The sequence below is a fragment of the Neovison vison genome, chromosome 11, assembly GCF_020171115.1.
Source record: "Neovison vison isolate M4711 chromosome 11, ASM_NN_V1, whole genome shotgun sequence".
NCBI classification, from domain to species: Eukaryota; Metazoa; Chordata; class Mammalia; order Carnivora; family Mustelidae; genus Neogale; species Neogale vison.
Genome location: NC_058101.1, coordinates 145,011,331 through 145,030,682, shown reverse-complemented (window position 1 = coordinate 145,030,682; position 19,352 = coordinate 145,011,331). Strand labels below are relative to the sequence as shown.

At 39.0% G+C, this 19,352-nt stretch overlaps 1 protein-coding gene across 1 annotated transcript in view; it reads right to left on the bottom strand.

Moving 5' to 3' along the window:
* Positions 1 to 19,352, bottom strand: part of NR3C2 (nuclear receptor subfamily 3 group C member 2) — a 341,782-nt gene that overhangs the window by 108,276 nt on the left and 214,154 nt on the right. The gene's annotated exons all lie outside the window — the stretch shown is intronic.

The following is a 19,352-nucleotide window of genomic DNA, read 5'->3' as shown; positions in this document are numbered from 1 at the left end:
TTAAATCTTTAACTGTAGACCAAACTGTAACTTAAAATATTCAGATGTGGGACTATAGTCAGAGAGAGGCATCTACTACCAAAATGTGAAATTGTAGCCTAGCGCTATTTCTGATTTATTTATTTCAAAAGATTTATAGAACATCCACTAGGTACCAGGCACACAGCAATGAATATGAGCAATGAATGAGGCGATCAGAAGTCCCTGCTATCATTAACCTTCATTCAACTGGGAGGAGACAGTCAACAGACAAGGTAATTAGGTAGAATATATAAATGCTGGGAAGCTGTGCTAGGGAAGGGGCATATACCATGGTGGAGGTGTGGGAGGATGCTGGTATTTTAAAAAGAGTATGGAAGGCCTTACTCAAAGATGCTTTAAATAGAGGTCTGAAGGAAGGAAGGCACGATGTGGACATCTTGGGGAGAAAAATACACTACACAGAGGGAAAAGTAAATAAGGTAGGGGCGGGGCTGGGGAGGACACCTGGCATGTTTAAGGAACAGACAAGTATGAAAGAACAGAAAGAATGAGTGGAAAGTAAGAGATAAGGAAAAAGAGTTAATGTGAGTTAGATCATACTGGGCCACGGTAAAGACCATATTTAAGACTTGGACTTTTAGTTTGAGTGCAGTGGGAAGCTTTGAGCAGAGAAATGACTAGATGTGATTTACATTTAGCATGATCACTCTGGCTGTTATGTTGAAAATGGACTCAATCGATGGAGACAGATACAGGAAGAACAGGGGTAGGAGGCTATCACTACAATCCAGGGGAGAGATGACTGTGGGTCAGGTCAGTGTGGTAGCACTGACAGTGGTGAGAAGTGGTCAGATGCATTTTAAAGGTAGAACTGCTAGCATTTGCTGATAGATCAGAAGAAAGAGGGGAGGTAGAGACATTAAGAGCCTTGGGCTGAACCCTTAAGAAAAATGGAACTGCCATAAGTTGAAATGGGCAAGACAGTAGGAGCCTGTGGTTTATGGGAAACTACCCTAATTCGGTTCTGGACATGTTAAGTTTGAGATGCTTGAGAAATTTCTAAGCGGATATGCCAAGTCGGCAGTTAGATACTCAGGTCTGGAGTCAGGGAGGGGTCTGGGCTGGAGGTATAAGAGGGTGTAGTCATTATTTTAAGCCTTGAGACTGGATGAGATCATATGGAGAGTGAGCACAGACTGGAAAGAGAAGAGGTCTGAGGACTGAGTCATGGGTCATTGAAAACATGCAGACAAAGAAAGGAGAGAGGGAATTTCATCGATTGCTATAAAGCAATAAACAGGATCTAAAGCACTCCCTTCAGCTTAGGACTATATGCTCCCTTGGTTGAGACTTACTAAGTAAATTACAGTAAATACTCAATAAAAATAATGTGTTGCTTAATGTAATTGAAATAATTTAATCTAGAGCACATTCTCAGTAACATTATGGTAAATCTTAGTAATAATAACAATAAACAGTACTAGAATAGGGAAATCTATCAAAGTAAAGAAATGAAAACCTACCATTATAATAATCTAATGACTTTTTAAAAAATTGGAGGCTCTTAGTGGGTATAAGTAAGTATAGATAATTACACAAAGGCAATCAATATGCATGGTAAAGACCGTAACTGATTCATATAACATTTCATGATGCTGTACAGTATCTTAAGTAATTGGTTACCACCTTTAAAATAAAACTTCAAGATCCTATTATAGCACTATCTTATTTAAGCCTTACAACAACCCTATGATATAGAAGGCCAATATTATTAATGCTATTTGCTCATAAGAAAAAAACTCATGCTAGCACTGGTAAAGTGACTTCCCCAAATGGTGGAACTTGAAAAATTCAGGAAGGCTGACAATATCAGCGTGCATTAAAGGCCAGAGTCTTAAACATCAACTTGCAATATGATTTACTGGTGGTCCAATGGGAGGCTAAAAGTGCTCTTTGGAACCGAGAATCAAAGGAACACTATTTGAATGAGGAACACTCTATCCGTCAGTATATCCAGTGACAACCAGCATTATGTGACTTTTGGATGGTGTGAAATTGAACACAAAACCAAAGATTTATCTACGACTCACACTGAACTGAAGAAACTTTAAAGTCCAAAGAGAAAACTAAATGTAATTTTAATTGGTTTTAATTCAGCAAGTATTCACTGGGAGCCTACTATGTGTGCAAGGCTGCCAGATATTTGCGTAAGGGGCTGGGGTAATGTAAGGTTCTTTTCCACTTCTGCCAATGTGCAGTAAAATGTGACTAAGTCTCTTAGATTGCAGGCATACAAGAATGCATAAGAAATGACCACTGTCTTCCGTGCACACTAGAAGATTTTCTTCCTTGGGTATTCAAAAAATAGAAACTTCCAAAAAAATAAAATAAAAATTAAAAAAAAAAAAAAAAGAAACTTCCAAAAGTTGGATGTTTCTGTAAGGATTCTTAAAAAATGAAGACACCTTAAAAATCCATGTTACTATAATGGTTACAGGATAATTTCCTTCCTGCAGCAATATTTGAAATTGTGTATCTGGTCTCTACCAACCCGTGTGGTTGCAGCCACCAATTCATTTTCCAAAAATAGGATGGGACATTGTAAGGGTCTAAGAGTTTTCACACAGTTTTCCATCATTATATTTTTAGTTGTGCAAACATTAAAGATTTAAATTGTACCTTACACTAGTAAGTAATGTATGTCCCATCCCTCAGTCTATATTAAAACACCAAAGTAACAACAACAAAACCCGCAGTGAAAACAAGAGAATGCATCTAGAAGATCTAAAAAACTAACATGTCTTATTTAAACATTGTGTTCTCCTGGTATTAAGATTGTTAATCCTGAGTAAGTCAAATCCCAGGCATTTTCAGGTAAACGATTTTTCTATGATGCTAACAAAGGGCAGACAACCAGAATGCTGGGGACCAGAGAATGGAGGCTTTGGATGACAAACTAAAGCACTCAGATTTTATTCAGCAGGTGATGGGATATCACTGAAGATTTCTGCTTGCAATATGTTGAGTTCAGAGCTGTGTTTTAGAAACATTAATCTTAAATTGATATACCAAGTAGACAGAATGAAAATAGGGAGCACTATTAACAGTCTACTTGAAAGTTCTCAAAGATGGCCTTTATGCAAATTAGTAGCTATATATTTTGTCAGACTATATAGCAACAGAAATAATCCTGTAGTTAAAAAGAATCTTGGTGATAAAGGAAATGAAGATTTCTCATTCAAATTACATGTCCATTATGGGGAGAATTCCAGTTCTGGTAGTGGCGGAACAGCTTGAATCAGATAAACCTCCTACAGATAACAATTATAAACTGTCCACAAAAGGAGGGAAAGAATTGAAGGCACTGGGGAGCAACAAAAAGCAGGAAGAAACTGGAAGAAAATGGACTCTTGAAAAAAAACAATTACCCCAGACAAGATTCACCTTTGAACAGGTCTCTCGTTGAGGGCCTATATTCCACTCAGTGCAGGGCTGATAGAAAACAAGCAAAATCGGGACGCCTGGGTGGCTCAGTTGGTTAAGCGGCTGCCTTTGGCTCAGGTCATGATCCCAGTGTCCTGGGATCGAGTCCCACATCGGGCTTCTTGCTCAGCAGGGAGCCTGCTTCTCCCTCTGCCTCTGCCTGCCTGTGCTTGCTTTCTCGCTCTCCCTCTGACAAATAAATAAAATCTTTAAAAAAAAAAAAAAAGAAAAGAAAACAAGCAAAATCCTCAGTCTTACTAACTTAAGAAGACAGAGAACAGATTTGGGGACTATCAGAGTAGCTAGAAATTGAAGAAGGATATTCTGGAAAGAAGAGTGTCATAGGGGGATGGAGGTAGATAAAATGTACATATTAACTCCCCTCAAATTCTTGGCTGACCCCTAAACTGAACATGAAAGTTCAAAGAGTCTAGGGGTAAAACAATTTAAAATAAAAGGGCTGGGCAGATTATTTCAGCTACTGCCCATTACAAAAAGTTTGAATCCCACTAAATCAGAAGGACTCATTAAATACCTCAGGCTTTCCATTTTAATATTGGAAGGTTCCCTACCTTAGGAGGAAATACGGTATTCCAGGGCTGAGACATTTAGCCTATGGTGTTTATCCTAACCAAAATAGACCTATCTTTAAAAAAGTTTAAAGCAAAGGCTTGACAATTTCAAAGTGATCTGTCAGAAATATAGCTACTAGAACAAAACTCAATACTCTTTGGAGAATTATAACAGAATCTGGATATTCCAGAAAGTCTAGAATACAATAATAATCATTAAAAATATTTAAAAACAGGAAAATCTGAACCAAAGTCAATATAAAAATTTATCAGTAGAAACAGATTCCAGAGGTTGACATTAACAGATAAGGATTTAAAAACTGATATGTTAGAATGTATAAGTAAATATGATTAATAGGAGTTAAGAATTGTGAACTGTCAGAAGAGGTGTGGAAACTATAGAAATAAAATAAACAAAACCAAATGGATATCCAAAAACTGAAAAATATAATATCTAAAATAAAATATTTATTGGTTATAATTAACAACATACTGGGCACTAAACAAAAATGGGCTATTGAAATTAAATAAATATAAGTAGAAATCATCCAAACTAAAGCACAAAGAAAAAAATTATGTATAAACGAACAAGGTACTAATAGCCTGGAGGATAGCTTTAAGTAACTTAATATGTGTGCAGTTGGAGTCCCAGAAACAGAGAGAAAATAGGTCAGAAAACTATGTGAAAATTTATAAATTTGATTAAAGCAGCAACTTGAAAATCTAGAAAGCTTAGCAAATGCCCCCTTAAAGGATAAACACAAAGAAAAGCACTATAGCACAATATAGTTAGGTTGCTGAAAAACAGATATAAAAATAATTATAAGCAGCCAGAGCCAAAAAAATTACATAAAGGGGAACAAAGAAAAGAGCAATATTTGACTTCATATCAAAGCAATCGAGGCCAGAAGACAACATACAATATCTTGAAAAACCATCAACCCAGAATAACCAATGAAAATATTTCTCAAAATGAAGGTGAAATAAAGAAATTTTTGGATAAACTAAAGCTAAAAGAATTTGTTGCTAGTAGAATCACATTATAAGATATGGAAAAGGAAGTTCTCTTTGGTGAAGGAAAATGATACCAGATAGAAGTCTGGAGGTACTGAAAAGAAAAGCAAGAACTGGAAATGATAGATGGTAAAATGTAAATTAAATTTTCTTTCTAAAAATTATTTAAAAGTAAAATGATTTTTTATAGAAAAAAATAATAAAAATGTATAATGGGATTTGTAAAACATGTGTGAGTGAAATATCCGAGAACAAAGCAAAAAGAAAGGATATAAATGAAATTCTACTGCTGTAAGTTTATTACATTATACTTAAAATGGTATCCTTGAAATTAATTGAGGATAGACAGTGATAAATTAAGAGTACATTCTGTGATTACTAGAACAATGGTTCTCAAAGTATGGTCCCTGGACAAGCAACATCAACATCACATAAGAACTTATCAGAAATTTAAATTTACAGACATACTAACCAGGAACTCAAGGGTGGGACCTAGAAATCTGTGTTTTATATAGCCCTTCAAGTGATTCTGACACAAATTAATGTTTGAGAGACTGCCTGAGCAGCCACTAGAATAATAACACTAAGAAGTATAACTGAAGAGACAGAAGAGATTTAAAATGGCATCCTAAAATGTACTTAACCCAAAACATACAGAGAAGGAAAAACAAAGGAACAACTAGCAGAGCGAACAAAAGGAAACAAACACCAAAGTAAGAGGTATAAATCTAATACAGCAATAATTACATTAAATATAAATGGTTTAAACACTTTAATTAGAAGTCAAGGATGGTAGACCAGCTAAAAAGAAGCAAGACTGATATACGTGTTAAGGTGTATTTTAAATATATAGGCACAGACAGGTTGAAGGTTAAATGATGGGAAAATATACACAATGTAAAATGTAATGTAAGAAAGCTGACGCAGCTATATTAAAATCAAACAAAGACTTCAAGACAAAGAGTATCACCAAAGAAACGATGTCATTTCAGGATGATTATAAAGACAGATAACAATCCTAAATATAAAATGCATCTCATAGCAGAGCTTCAATGTACAGCAAGCAAAAATTGACAGAACTAAAAGGAAAAAATATAAATCCAAAATCACAGTTGGAGATTCAAGAACCCTTCTGTCAGCAACAATTTCTCAGAACCATCACTGTCTACCTAGAGAAACAGTTAAGATATAGACGATTTGAATAATATTATCAAACACCTTGGCCCAATTAACATTTAGGTTACATAATTACACAATACACATGCTCAACTGCTCATGGAACATTCATTGAGATAGAGCACATCTTGAGCTATAAAAACAAATATCAAATTCTAAAAGGACTGAAATCACGAACAGTGTGTTTTCTCACCACAAAGGAACTAAATTAGAAATCCATACCAATATAAGTTAAAAAGCCACATTTATCTGAAAAGTAACACCCATCTAAATAATTTTTGGGTCAAAAAAGAGATCAAAATGGAAATACTGAATATTTCAAACTGAATGATAATGAAAACTCAACATATCAAAAATTTTTTGGATTGGGCGCCTGGGTGGCTCAGTGGGTTAAAGCCTCTGCCTTCGGCTCGGGTAATGATCCCAGGGTCCTGGGATCGAGCCCCACATCGGGCTCTCTGCTTGGCAGGGAGCCTGCTTCCTCCTCTCCCTCTGCCTGCTTCTCTGCCTACTTGTGATCTCTGTCTGTCAAATAAATAAATAAAATCTTTAAAAAAAAAATTTGGATAAAGCTAAAGTAGTACTTACAAAAGAATTTTTAGCTTTATATACTTATATTATAAAAACAAAAGGTTTCAAGTTGATGATCTAGGATTCAATGTCAAGAGATGCTAGAAAAAAATGGAAACTAATCCCAAAGCAAATAGAAGGAATGAAATACAGTATAGAAATCAATGACAAAGAAAAAATACAAGCAACAGAGAAAAACCAACAAAGCCAAAAGTAGTTCTTTATAAAGCCTAAGTAATTAGGCAACAGCAGATAGGCTGCAAATTCTGCTCCATGTCTTTTTACCTCCAGCTTTAGGCTGATGGAGCAGCCACCACAGTGAATGCTGTGAGTCTCATGGCACAGATGCTGGTGAATCTACTTAGGAAATCTAATGCTCCAGCCCACAAAGGACAATTCACTATTCATTGCTCAGATCTAATCCAATAAACCCACCCAACCACAAGGCAGGCAGGAATTGGAATCCTACCTTGTGCCCAGAAGACAAAGAGCTGGAAATATATGAGGAAGCTCGCTGAAGACTACCTCCATGAAGGGTAAATGAAAACATAAAATTCAGCCCTTATATTAGTTCTTCTCAAAGTATTAGAAGATTTACATTGTTGCTTTTTTTTTTAACAAATTGATTTTAATAGAAAATGCTGAGAGCTCTTTCCATAAATAGCTGAACTTTTCAAAATGTTAATGGGAAGCTACTACTGTGTAATACATTTCCATTTAAAAGAAAATAAACACCTATGGACTATTTTAATAAAGAATGTAATCTATTGACTGCCCCCAAGTCCCAAAACCCCAGCCTATTTTATCAATGGTAGTATACTAACACGCACATGTATTCAGAATTTGTACCAAAAAGAAAAATAAAAAAAAGAAACTAAATAAATTAAAAGCTTATAGGGGAAATGCAAATGTCACACAATTTTCAAATAGATTATAATTATTTTTCTTCATAAAAATTTAGAGAAAGTTCCATCTGGCTAGTTGGTAACAAGCACTGTAATAGATACTCCAAAGAAAAGAAATGTTCATTTCCATGAACATGGAGGGAAATAAAAGCTTAAAGTAAATAAGATGCTTTGAAGATTCCAAAATATTACTTTGAAGTAAAAGCTTTTGTACAAAATTGCTGAACATCCATCTATGACACTCTATTAGGCACTACAAAGAACAATACAGCACAAACAGCATACTTCCTGGCCCATACCTGCTACTGAATAAAAGAATGAATATAAACATACTGGTAAATTCAATTGTGTACAACACACAGAACTTAAATGTTCATACAGTATGTTGTATATAGACAAACCTACAATAACGAATGTTCACAGAAGTCCCACTGACTCCTAGGTAATTGACTTTCACAAAAGATCCTTCCATACAAATTCTCTCTGCTTATCTCCAGCATCAGACCTTTCAGACTCTCCTACATACACACAACAATGGAAAAAGAGCTCTCAGGATTTACAAGGAAGCAGCAGAGAGGTCTGTGAAAGGCAGAGCTTAAACCAGGGTCAGAAGCCCACAGTGGATGAGTGTGCCTTCCTGGTGTCCTAGGTCCTCAGGAATTTCCCCATGAAGCCCACATGGTACTCCACTGAAGTTGGCTAGGTATCCATTACAGAGCCACTTGCCTGTAAGAGCATCTTGTTTTAAGAATGAAAATCTGTTCAGTGGAGCTCAGGGAACTTTAGTCACTCATCCATCTGTGTGTACTAGTTCAATGTACCTCCTGCCTGAGGAAGTGGCAGCTTTTTGGAGAAAAGGCAGTCATTCCAGAAAACAGAAAGCCGCCAAGGTTAGAGCAAATCTGGATGGGGTACCAGGAAGCTTAGTTAGTACATATGTAATATAAATTTATGGGTTTACAGACTAACCAGAAGTACTCAAATCAAATGGAAAGTGCCCGTGGACTTTAACAAAGCTGAGCTCAAAAATAAAAAAAAATGAATCAATAGTATCATTTTTGCCCTATTGTTCTCAACTGTGGTATTGCTTCTAAGTGGAAAATAATTCAGAAAGTGTCTAAAAATTATCATCATTGTTTTAAAAGTTACTGAACTCAAGAAAAATTATCTTTTAAAATTTTCAATTACTTTGAAATCAAGAACCAAGTTTTTGTTGTACTTGGGCTGGGCCCAAATGAGAAAATACAGATTGGATGACATATGGGTCTTGCCTTAAAGCATCAATAATGCTAGAACAGAAAGAGTGGAAACATGGAAGGCAGCAGGGAGGAGATATAGTGGGAAGGGGCACATCTTTGTCACCAGACACACCTGGGTCCCAACCCTACCTCAGTCAATAGGGAGCTGTGAGATGCCGGGCCAAGCTGCTTAACTTGTTCTAAGCCTCAGCTTCCTGAACTATAAAATGGACATAGTAATGCCTGCTTTGTATGTTGTCGAATGGATTCAAATTGATAGATATATATATAGAACACATGCTAGTGATGTCACTTTTTTGTTGTTATCTCGGTCCTAAAAAAAAAAAAAAAAGTAGAATGAGAAAATCCAAAGAACAAACACAGCCAACTCTTAATATGTCAGTGAGGAACTTCCTGTGGGAAGAGAATATCACCACTGAGGGAGGAACACCTGTAGATGAAAAGAGCCCGCTTGAGAGGAGACAAATACCATACAGCTCTGATCTCATCTTCAAGTCTTAAGTTTTTCAACAAGCAGGCAAAGATATGAGAACGGGGAACGACATCCTTAGGGTAAACATGGGACAGAAAGCTGGGACTCTGATCTGTCTGTAGCTCAGCTAAGAATTCCAGATGAGGGCCCAAGACCCTAAGAGGGTATAAGACTCTGGAAGGTTACAGGTCCTTGCACAGTTGTTCCCTCTCTGCTTTCTCTCTTTTCCACTGTTACTTAATACCAAAACTCTTCAAAGTAAGTAGGCACACGTTTTAAAGGCAAAACATGGTCCATTCCCTCCATGATCTTTCTAGAAGGTGGATGAGGCTGGGGAAATGTGGTAAGATAAATCACGTGAGGTCAATGTGGTATGACTTTAAAGAAGGAAGTGATTACACTGGGAAGAGACGGAGGAGGAAGGCTTTGCGCAGAGAGCCAGCATCTGAGGTAAGCCTGGAAGAATGCTGTGGATTTGAAACATGGAGAGAACAAGCACACTGGCATCCCAGGCAAAGGACTGGGGCAGGGAACAGCAGGGACACGTTTAAAAGTGTGGTGAGCAACTGGTCTGGCCAGTTGAGGCCCAGGAGGAGAGGGGAACAGAGAAGGAACAAGCTGTATCTACACATTCTGGTGACCAGAGGACATCCAGGGAGCTGTCAACACTATGAGGGCTCCCGAGCCCTCTCTTCCAGGTTTTAGATGCGTTCATCCACCTAACTCAGTGGGTGTCCCCACCTGAAGGTCTCTGACCTGTCAAATCCTGCATGTTCACAAGTCAAGCGTAATGTGCCCACCCCACAGACAGCCCTCTTCCAGGCTCCTATAATCCCCTAGCCTTAAAGCTATGGCCAGTTACTAGAACTAGAAGCTTTGGGGTCATCTTTAATTTATACCCTGCCCACCTCCCCACAAACTCCCGCAATCTTCAATATTCAGTGAGGTCCTGAGGCTATGAGGTCCTGATGATTCTCTGCCCTGAGTTTCTCCTGCATACTGTCTACATCCACTGGTATTTTTGCCCTTGATTTTAGGCTCCCTTGGTTATATTTCTGAGTTACAGTTTGAATCCTTGTTTACTGTCTGTGTGACCTGAAACAAGTTACTTCACCTTTCCATGTATCAGTCTCCTCATCTGTTAAATAGGAATTATCAACATGCCTATCTCATGAATTATCGGGAAGATGAATACACCACATAAAGTACTTAGAATCATCCTTGGCATCCGGTAAGGATCTGGTGAACGGTAGTTATCATAATATTATTACATATGACATAACATTATTACATATACGTGTAATATATTATCACATATTATTATGATTGTAACTAGTCTACCCTGCCTCTACCATGTCCTTACTTCTAAATCAAATGATGATTAAATTTTAATTTGAAAGCTTTCTAAAAGAAATGAACTCTAACATAGCCCGTAGTATCTAAGAACACAGAGTGAAGAGCTACCCTGGTTGAAATGCCCATGAGGACCCTCTCTGGTGCTGCTCCCCATTCTGCACCTACCAGTAATCCAGAAAGCACTGTGCTGCAAACCTAGGGCTCCTCTGAGCACACATTCAGAGCCATGAGCCTCCACCTTCCAGAGAGCTGTGCAGTGATCCTTAGGAATCACAAATCTGATCATCTCATCCTTCTGCTTAAAGGTCTTCGAGGGCCCTTCACTACCTAAACTTCCAAGTCCAAACTCTTCTGTATCTTATTCAAAGTGACACTGAGCCACTGGGCCACAAAGAGGGGAGTCAGGCTGGCAGGCAGAGCTCAAAGACGTGCTCAGCAAAACTTACTGCTATTTCAGGAAAAGTAAGCAAAGCTGGGATCAGAGGCATCTGACACTGTAACACTGGACTGTTTTCTTCTACTGGTGTTTTAGTTATGGTGTTTTTATTATCATTTGATTGCTAATACAAAGGGAATGAAAGATACTGTGTCTGGTGACTTATTTTAAAAAAATGGAAAAACTCCGAAGATCAGTCCAGAATTACAAACCATCCTTAGAGACATCCTAAAATTGTAGGTGGACAGCGCAGGGTGCAGTGAGCATCCCTGCGTGTTGCACCCTGGCTCATGTTCCATCTTAGGGCTGTGGCCACACCTGTGGTACATCTTCCCCATTACTTCTTTGCTTTGACCTTAGGAAGGATTTCTACTTTGCTCTGGCTCAACTACTTTCATATTCAGTGATATCTAGGGATACACACACCTTCTTCAATTCCCCAGCAATGTTCTGCTTCTCTACATCTGGAAAAATACACTATCCTCTCTTATTCCACCAGAGAGCTAGGCCATACTCCCCCCTTTTTTTTGCTCTTAGCACTAAGCCACATCCTTCAATGTATTTACCCCTTGCCCCTCCCCCAGGTTGGTATTTTACTTACCACCAGCTACTGCTTTATTTCTTAATTTGTTCACCATTCAGGTAGGGAAATGTGGTACTAGATCCTAGGTTTCTTAGAGATTAAGACAGAAGCCCACACCAGTGTCCCTGAGACACAGATCTCAAAAATAGGGATACACAAAATACAAAATAGGGAAAAAAAATACCAGGTGGGCTCCCCCAATGTGAATCCTGTAACAAAGATTCTATAGTCCTTCTCCACCTACTTCCATGGAAACCTGCTCCCCAATTCCTCACTCCCCAGATCTGCAAAATGTTTGAAGGCAGGGAACCCAGAGAATATATGGAAATGTGAGAACCCAAATGTCAGGGTGCAAACCTCTTGATGACAGTTAAGACATATTCTAGATCATCTGCTATGATTGTTTTCATTTTCCTTTTAAAAAACAATCAAAGAGATTTCACTAAAGGATCTCATTTTCCTTTAAAATTTTATTTTCATGCCTTCCATGCTATGTGAAATGCAATTTTCTTTTTCACGCCTTGAAACTACAAGAGAGTTTAACTAAAAGGGGGCAGAAATGAATAACAGTTTAATATTTATCACTATCTGAAAGATACATTGCTCAATAATTTCTTATATGCCCAAAGCCATTAACGAACCTGAAGGTTTTGTTGCTGTTACTGTTATTAAAACTTAAAAACTCTGTGCTTTAGCAGAAAACCAAACTTTTTGAGTCCTCTTTAACTTAAATACCCCTGATGGATACTCTTAAGAATTTCCAGGCTTTATGTACACTGTAGTTTCCCTTTTTCTGAAAAAGGCACACATTTTCAGAAAGGCCATTTCACCAGATCCCTTTTAGAATTAACTTTTGGCTTAAATTTCTTTCTGATTTTTAAAGGTCCATTTGTTATCCTGCTGGAGGATTTTTTTTTTTTTTTTTTTTTTTAAAGCAGTTGACAACTGCCCAGCAACAGCAGCCTGTGTTTGCAGTCACTATTTTGGGCTACATCACATGTCACTTACATAACCTTGTTTAACTGCTCTTGAACTGGTTTGAACAACCTGGGAAACAGATTAGGGCAGTCCCAGCAAATTCCCTCATTGCAGATTCTGATGGGTGATTTCCCACCCCCCACCCCCATCTTAAAAAGTTGCGGGTGAACGAGAGGGTGTCCGACAAGAACTGGTTATTCATTGTCAGAGCCAGCTAAAACATTTGATAATTAACTTCCTCTGCTCAGTTTAAACCAGTCCAGTCTGCCCATAATAAACCAATGAACAATGATCCCCTGCTGCTGGGGTTTATGAGTGAGCCTGGATTAACATGCTTTAAAATGCTAGGGGCGGGGTGGGAAGGGGGACTCTCTTGAGAGGTACAGGTTGCCTCTGGCCCCTTTAAACACCAATCTTTCGAAGTTATGTTTTGAGGAGTCTAAGATTTTAATTTAGAAGTCAGATTGGACTTATTTTTTTTTTCCCTGTGGTGTTTCAAGAGTTCTTCCCATGTGGGTAAGCACGAAATTCCCAGATAAACATTCTTCTTGGTGTGGAAGGTGTTAGTTTTTCATTTAAAAAAATAAATATATATAACTTCTAATTATCGTGACTTAAATTTTAGGCACTCAGTATATTTTGGTGAAAGATAATCAAAGAAAATATATGACACAAGCCAAGTGCAATAAGCTTTTAACCTTGAGAAACATGTATTACGATGTGCAATAAGAAAAGACAAGTACGTTATTGACAAGGAACAAGGAATATTTTTTTCAGGAGTGACTTACATCCTACACATATTCAGTAGTAGGAATTTAACATAGCTGTACTTCACTATGCAAAAACATCTGTTATCTAGATAAACTTTCTTTTAAATAAGTTATTCAGGGCACTGGGCCGGGAATTAACATTTGTTGAATTCCTATTATGTGACAGGTGCTTTACAAATCATATAATTTAATCCTTAATTTAAAAATCCTATGGGATGTGGGAATGAATTCTCTGAGACGGTCATATGTTCTCCATTTTGTCAATGAAGCCACACAGAGAGGTTAAATTGTGTGGCTGGCTTAGCTGGGATTTCTCCCTGGTGCTCTTTCATTACAGCATTTTCTCTTTCTGTGGTTCCATACATAGTAGAAATATTCTTAAGATATTTACACTCAGGGGGTAAAATGAAACAGAAGGAGGATCTTCTCATGAAAAGACATTTAGCCTACCATATAGGAATAACTTGTATACTGAAATATTAACTACTCTGACACTTGAGAAATGGCATCAATTGAGGCCTATCTTCAAGTCTAAGCCTCAACTGATGTTACACAGGATGGCAAATTCCCATACAGCCCAATCCACCACTTTCCCCTGGTCCAAATGTACCTATAAACCCTGGAACCTGAAGCAAATATATTCACAGTCTTGCAGAACTGAATTCCGTGTGCTGTGTTCTTAACAATCAGATCTCATTCGTTTTTTGCCCAACCAGCAAATTCCCCAAGATCTTAAAAGAAGAAATGAGGCCTGGCAGAGAGAAGGGGTCTTGTTCAACCACCCTGGCCTCAAACTATTTGTTAAGATTTGAAGGTCTCAACACAGCTCCGTGGGTCCTTATTTGCCATATGAAGCATAACCTGGTTTCTAAACGCCCTTCTAGTTCTAAGCCCAAATGAAACTCAGACGAGAGCTGTTTTGGTAACAGAGAAAGACTGTATCATAAACTTATACTGATAATCTAAATTTTTGCTGGAAAAGAAATTATGAAACTTTTTGATACGAGGTTATTCTGCTCTCTCTCTCTCTCTTTCTCACACACACACACACACACATTAAATTAGACTAATTTGGGTATATAATGATATAATGGCATGTGCGTGGTACAGAATTAAAGCAGTATTACAGGTCATATGTCATAAAGGTTCTGTCTCCACTATCTTCTGGCCACCCAGTTCCCTTCCCCAGTGACAACCATTGTTATCAATGTCTTTGTAGCATTCCAAAGGTTTTCTACGACACGTCTTTTAAGCACAGTGAATATGTTCTGTTTGTTGAGTTAAGCACTATTAATTCAATATGTCTTATTTTACTATAAATAGTTATTGGGTGTTTATCTCATGCCAGTTATTGTGATCGGCACAGGGGCTGAGAGATAAATAAGGCAAGCGTGCTGTCCTTGAGGGACTCATACGTGGCCCAGTGTGGGAGACAGGGTGCTAAGCAAATCGAGCCCTGGAGCAAGAACATGTGGGCAGAGCACTAGAGCAACGTTGAAGAGGAAGGACTGTTGTTTCAGAAGTCAGGAAACGCCCCCTCGGAAAAAGCAACACTAGGCCAGCCTCTTGAGGAATGTTCATTTGATGGAAAGGGAGAGAAGTTTTCTAAGAAGAGAAACAACATATTAAAAAGTAGATGCTGGCAAAGGGTATCCTTTAAAAGGATGGGAGAGCCTGGTGTGGCTGGAGCATAGGAAACGTATATGGAGGCTGTAAAAAATAAGACTGCAAGGACTTGCTGTGCCATGCTACGTAGACTCGTTATGGCTCTTTAGGCAATGGGGAAGCCAAATCCAGGTCTGATTTGTGTTTTAGGAAGTTCACAGGGGCAGCTCAGTTGGAAATACTCAGAGTAATGGCAAAGAGACTGGTTAAGCTAAGAACTCACATGAGTCTTTTTTTTTTTTTTCCAATTTATTTATTTTCAGAAAAACAGTATTCATTGAGTCTTTAAGAGGGAGGTTAGGAGACCTAATTTCCAAGTAGTCATCCTAATCTCTGTTACTCCCTAGCTCCAAATGTGTTTTTCTGTATCTTACTCGCTTCAACATCCACTTACTATTCAAGGGAGAACAGTTGAAACCACCCTAAATTATTTCTTTTTGGTCCTCCATGCAAATATTCTACACCTTTCTGATTTTATAATCCAAAGTTGTTGACTTCTGCCTCCACAGTCTCATGGTCTTAAAGAAGCAGATACTGTGTATGCTCGAGGTAAAAATGCTAGCCTTTGAGTTACCTTCTTACCTTGACAAAGCAGAGCAGATATTTTCTTTTTTAGCATTTTAAATTGGGAAGTTCCCCTTTATCTAATTACTCCCAACAGAAATTATTCACAAATTTTAGGATCTTTGAACCAATATTCTTGTGCTGATAAGGAAAAAGTGGTACAGGATGTAGATCTGCATACATTAGGACTTTGTGTAAGATTATTTTACCACTTGGAGTTAAGAGTACAATCAGAGGAGACATGGTGGAGGAACCGGGAAACTGTCCTGTGAAGTAAGACGAGCTGTTGGCTGAGAAGGAGAAGGGCAGGGGCAGATGAGAGAGCAGATCTTAAGTGTGTGGAACCATCATGAGAAGATGACTGACAGAACAAGCTAGAAAGGCAGAGGATTAAGATTTGGTGAGTAGCTATGGTGCTCTAAGCTACCAGGCTGGAAAAGTTATATTCTCATCATACTCAGTGTTTATAGATAATATTATCCTCGTGTTCTGGACAAGAAAATAAGTTAAGCAGCTGTCCACGGTGCTTCTCATGGCCAGTGGTGATGTCAGGATTTGAACCCAGATCTGATAAAGCCCAGGGTCACCTGGTGAGTGACTCAGGAGCAGTTCTGAAATCTTAATATGCACGGTATCTATTTTTGCTTTCTAAGAAAGCTTTGTACTTACACATTTTAACCTTGCATATTTGATCATTTGACTAAATTGCTTAAAATCAAACAACTTCCCTTTTAGAAAATAGCATAGTCCTTATTTATAGCCGAAACTCAGAACAAGACAAAGCTCCTAATGTAGTTCCTAAGGTAGTGATGTCTTTGGGCTCAGACACATGTGGGTTATATCCAGACTCTATCACTTATCAGCTACGTAATACTGAGCAAACCTTGCAATTGCAATATATTTTCTCACCCACAAAGAAGGAGTAACCAAACTTAGCTTATGGGGGAGGTGCTTGAGGTCACGTGCTTGAGCCTGAGATCAGGGAGAGGAGCACTGCTCCTGGAGCCGAATGCCTGGTTCCCACCTCATTTCACCACACCCTGACTGTGAGAGCTGGTTAGCAGGCCTCATGAAGCCTTCCTATCCCATCTACAAAGTGGGGAGAGTAATAGTATCCCTCCCTTAGGATAGCCCTGTCTAGGCTAATCTTGACTTTGAGCAGGAAGGAAAAAGTCCCTCTATTCTAAACCTGGGATCTCTGTATTAAGTCCAGTATAATCTCTAATTATACTTATATTCTGGGTTCACTTTTTGTTAACTGTGCCTCATTCCCCTGTGTCCCACTGCCTGTTCTGTAGCTTGCATAGCAGCACCCCTGAATTCTTATTGGACAAACTTGCTAACACCCTGGCATTCCCTGAAGTCCAGGTCCCAGACTGAGGCTGTGACACTTGTTTCTCAAGAGCCCACCTGGCTGCTCTTGTGCTCAGAGACTCTCATGATGCCCTGCCCAGACCACAGGGGCTTCTGTGCTCTGCCCTCGGAACTCTGTTCTTCCGGCCTGAGTGTCCATACTCCAGTAACTGTCCCATATGGGTGAGCAGGTCTGGTTTCATCCGCTAGGCCTTTCCAGGTTGCCCCATCATTACTTACTCTACAAAGATGTCTTTTCTTTCCCTAATTCTTGTCATTTCTTTTACAAAGAAGAGATGAAACACATAGCGAAACAAGCATTTAGCTTATTTACAAATGTACTATGTTTTTCCCCTCTCGAAAAGCAAGATTTTGTCATGAGGAACATATAAAACTTGCAATACTAGATCATTAAGAAAGTATACAGATTTACAAATTGATTGCCTACCGATCATTGTGGTCACTTTTAAATCAGAGAGACACATTCACCTTAGTGGCTGCTGTAACTGGAAAATGGCCAGATTATTTTTTAGCTCATCTGGACAATCTCAATAGGCCTGGGATTGTTGTTCCAGCTCTTACTGGTCAGGGCCTTCTCCTGCTCTTCCAAGTCTCCCTTCTTCAGGCCTCATCTAGCCATAGGTCCAGGGTTGATACTGCTTTGGGTCAGAAATTCACAGAACGTTCCAGCCCTTCTCTACTCCTATTCCCCATTCATGATGCTGGCCTCCTGCGTTTGCTTAGAGCTGCACTGTTGCATAACGTGCTCTCACTGCACAAGAGTTTTTCAGGCCTAAATCTCCCTACTAGACCCCAGGTCACAAGTCAGCACTTCAGTGCAATGTCCTCTTCTCCTTGAAGGGGCAGCTTCTAGAGGATAACTGCTTTTTATTAATATGGAATGAAAGTGGACAGACAGAGGCCTGCTTTGGTGTGATGCCGGAGTTTCTAATACCCTCTCCTGTGGGATCTAGACCCAAGCACAGTGCACTAGAACAAGGTAATTCGCTTCCCTACTTGTTGGTGTTCCTTATACACACCCTAAAGAGAGAAAAAGACCTGGGGTTTGAGGTGGGGTTGGGCCTTGGTCTTGGAGCCCCATCCAAGCCGCGTTCCCAGGTCCCTGCCGGACACTGCTGCTGTGTCCTTACTGTCCCCACCCTTTGTCGCTCTACTCTACCGTATGGTTTAAGCTCCGCAAACCACAGGGAAGACTTTAACAGGCCAACTGTCTAAACCTGGATTCTTAGTCCTACACCCTGTCATCAGCTATGTGATCCCCGAGGCCTCCTACGCGCCATATGTGCGGACTGCAGCTGGGAATGGCAGTGCCCCTTGGACTCTTGACTTTATTCCTATTTGTCCTAAGATAATGTTGCAGGTACAGTACCATACTGTGAGAATGAAGAACTCCTGAGACATAGCAAATACAAAGCAACCATAATGTGGTTTTTAAGCTTTTTCTAGCCACAAAGCCAATAAATTATTACTTTAATAAGTTAAATAATTGTATTTTCAATTTTTATTTAATTTATCATTTTTTAAAGATTTTATTTATTTATTTGACAGACAGAGATCACAAGCAGGCAGAGAGGGAAGGGGGGGTGGGTAGGAAGCAGGCTCCCCGCTGAGCAGAGAGCCCAATGGGAGGCTCAATCCCAGAACCCTGGAATCATGACCTGAGCCAAAGGCAGAGGCTTTAACCCACTGAGCCACCCAGGCGCCCCAAGTTAAATGATTTTGTATATAAGTTCGTGAGTAAGCTTTATAAATCCCTAACTAGCTGGTCATCCTGGTTAAGATGTAGCCTTCCTAATCCCTTCTCTTAACTGTAAAATGGAGAGATGGGATTGTCTCCACTGACTCTGTGGCTCTGTCTCTTTGCTTCTATGGTCCTGAAAAGAGGAACCATTGAGGGAAAGATACAAAGTCATCATTAGAATGAGCAGGCAGTAAATAGGGCAATGTAGCCTTACCCTGTGGCCCGTGTAAATACACAGTGTAATTGGCAATGCCAAACTAAGTGCAAATTGCTAAAGACAGGAGAGGGAGCTGTAATCACTGTCCTTATCCCACACAAGAGTCTTAGAATTGCAAATTAGTTAAAAGAATTCAAACATAGTCACTATGGCCTTTGGTGAGAAAGGCAAAGATAACAGAAATTACTTTTGTGAAAATAACTTCCAAAGAAAGTACTCCAGGAGAGAATCTAAC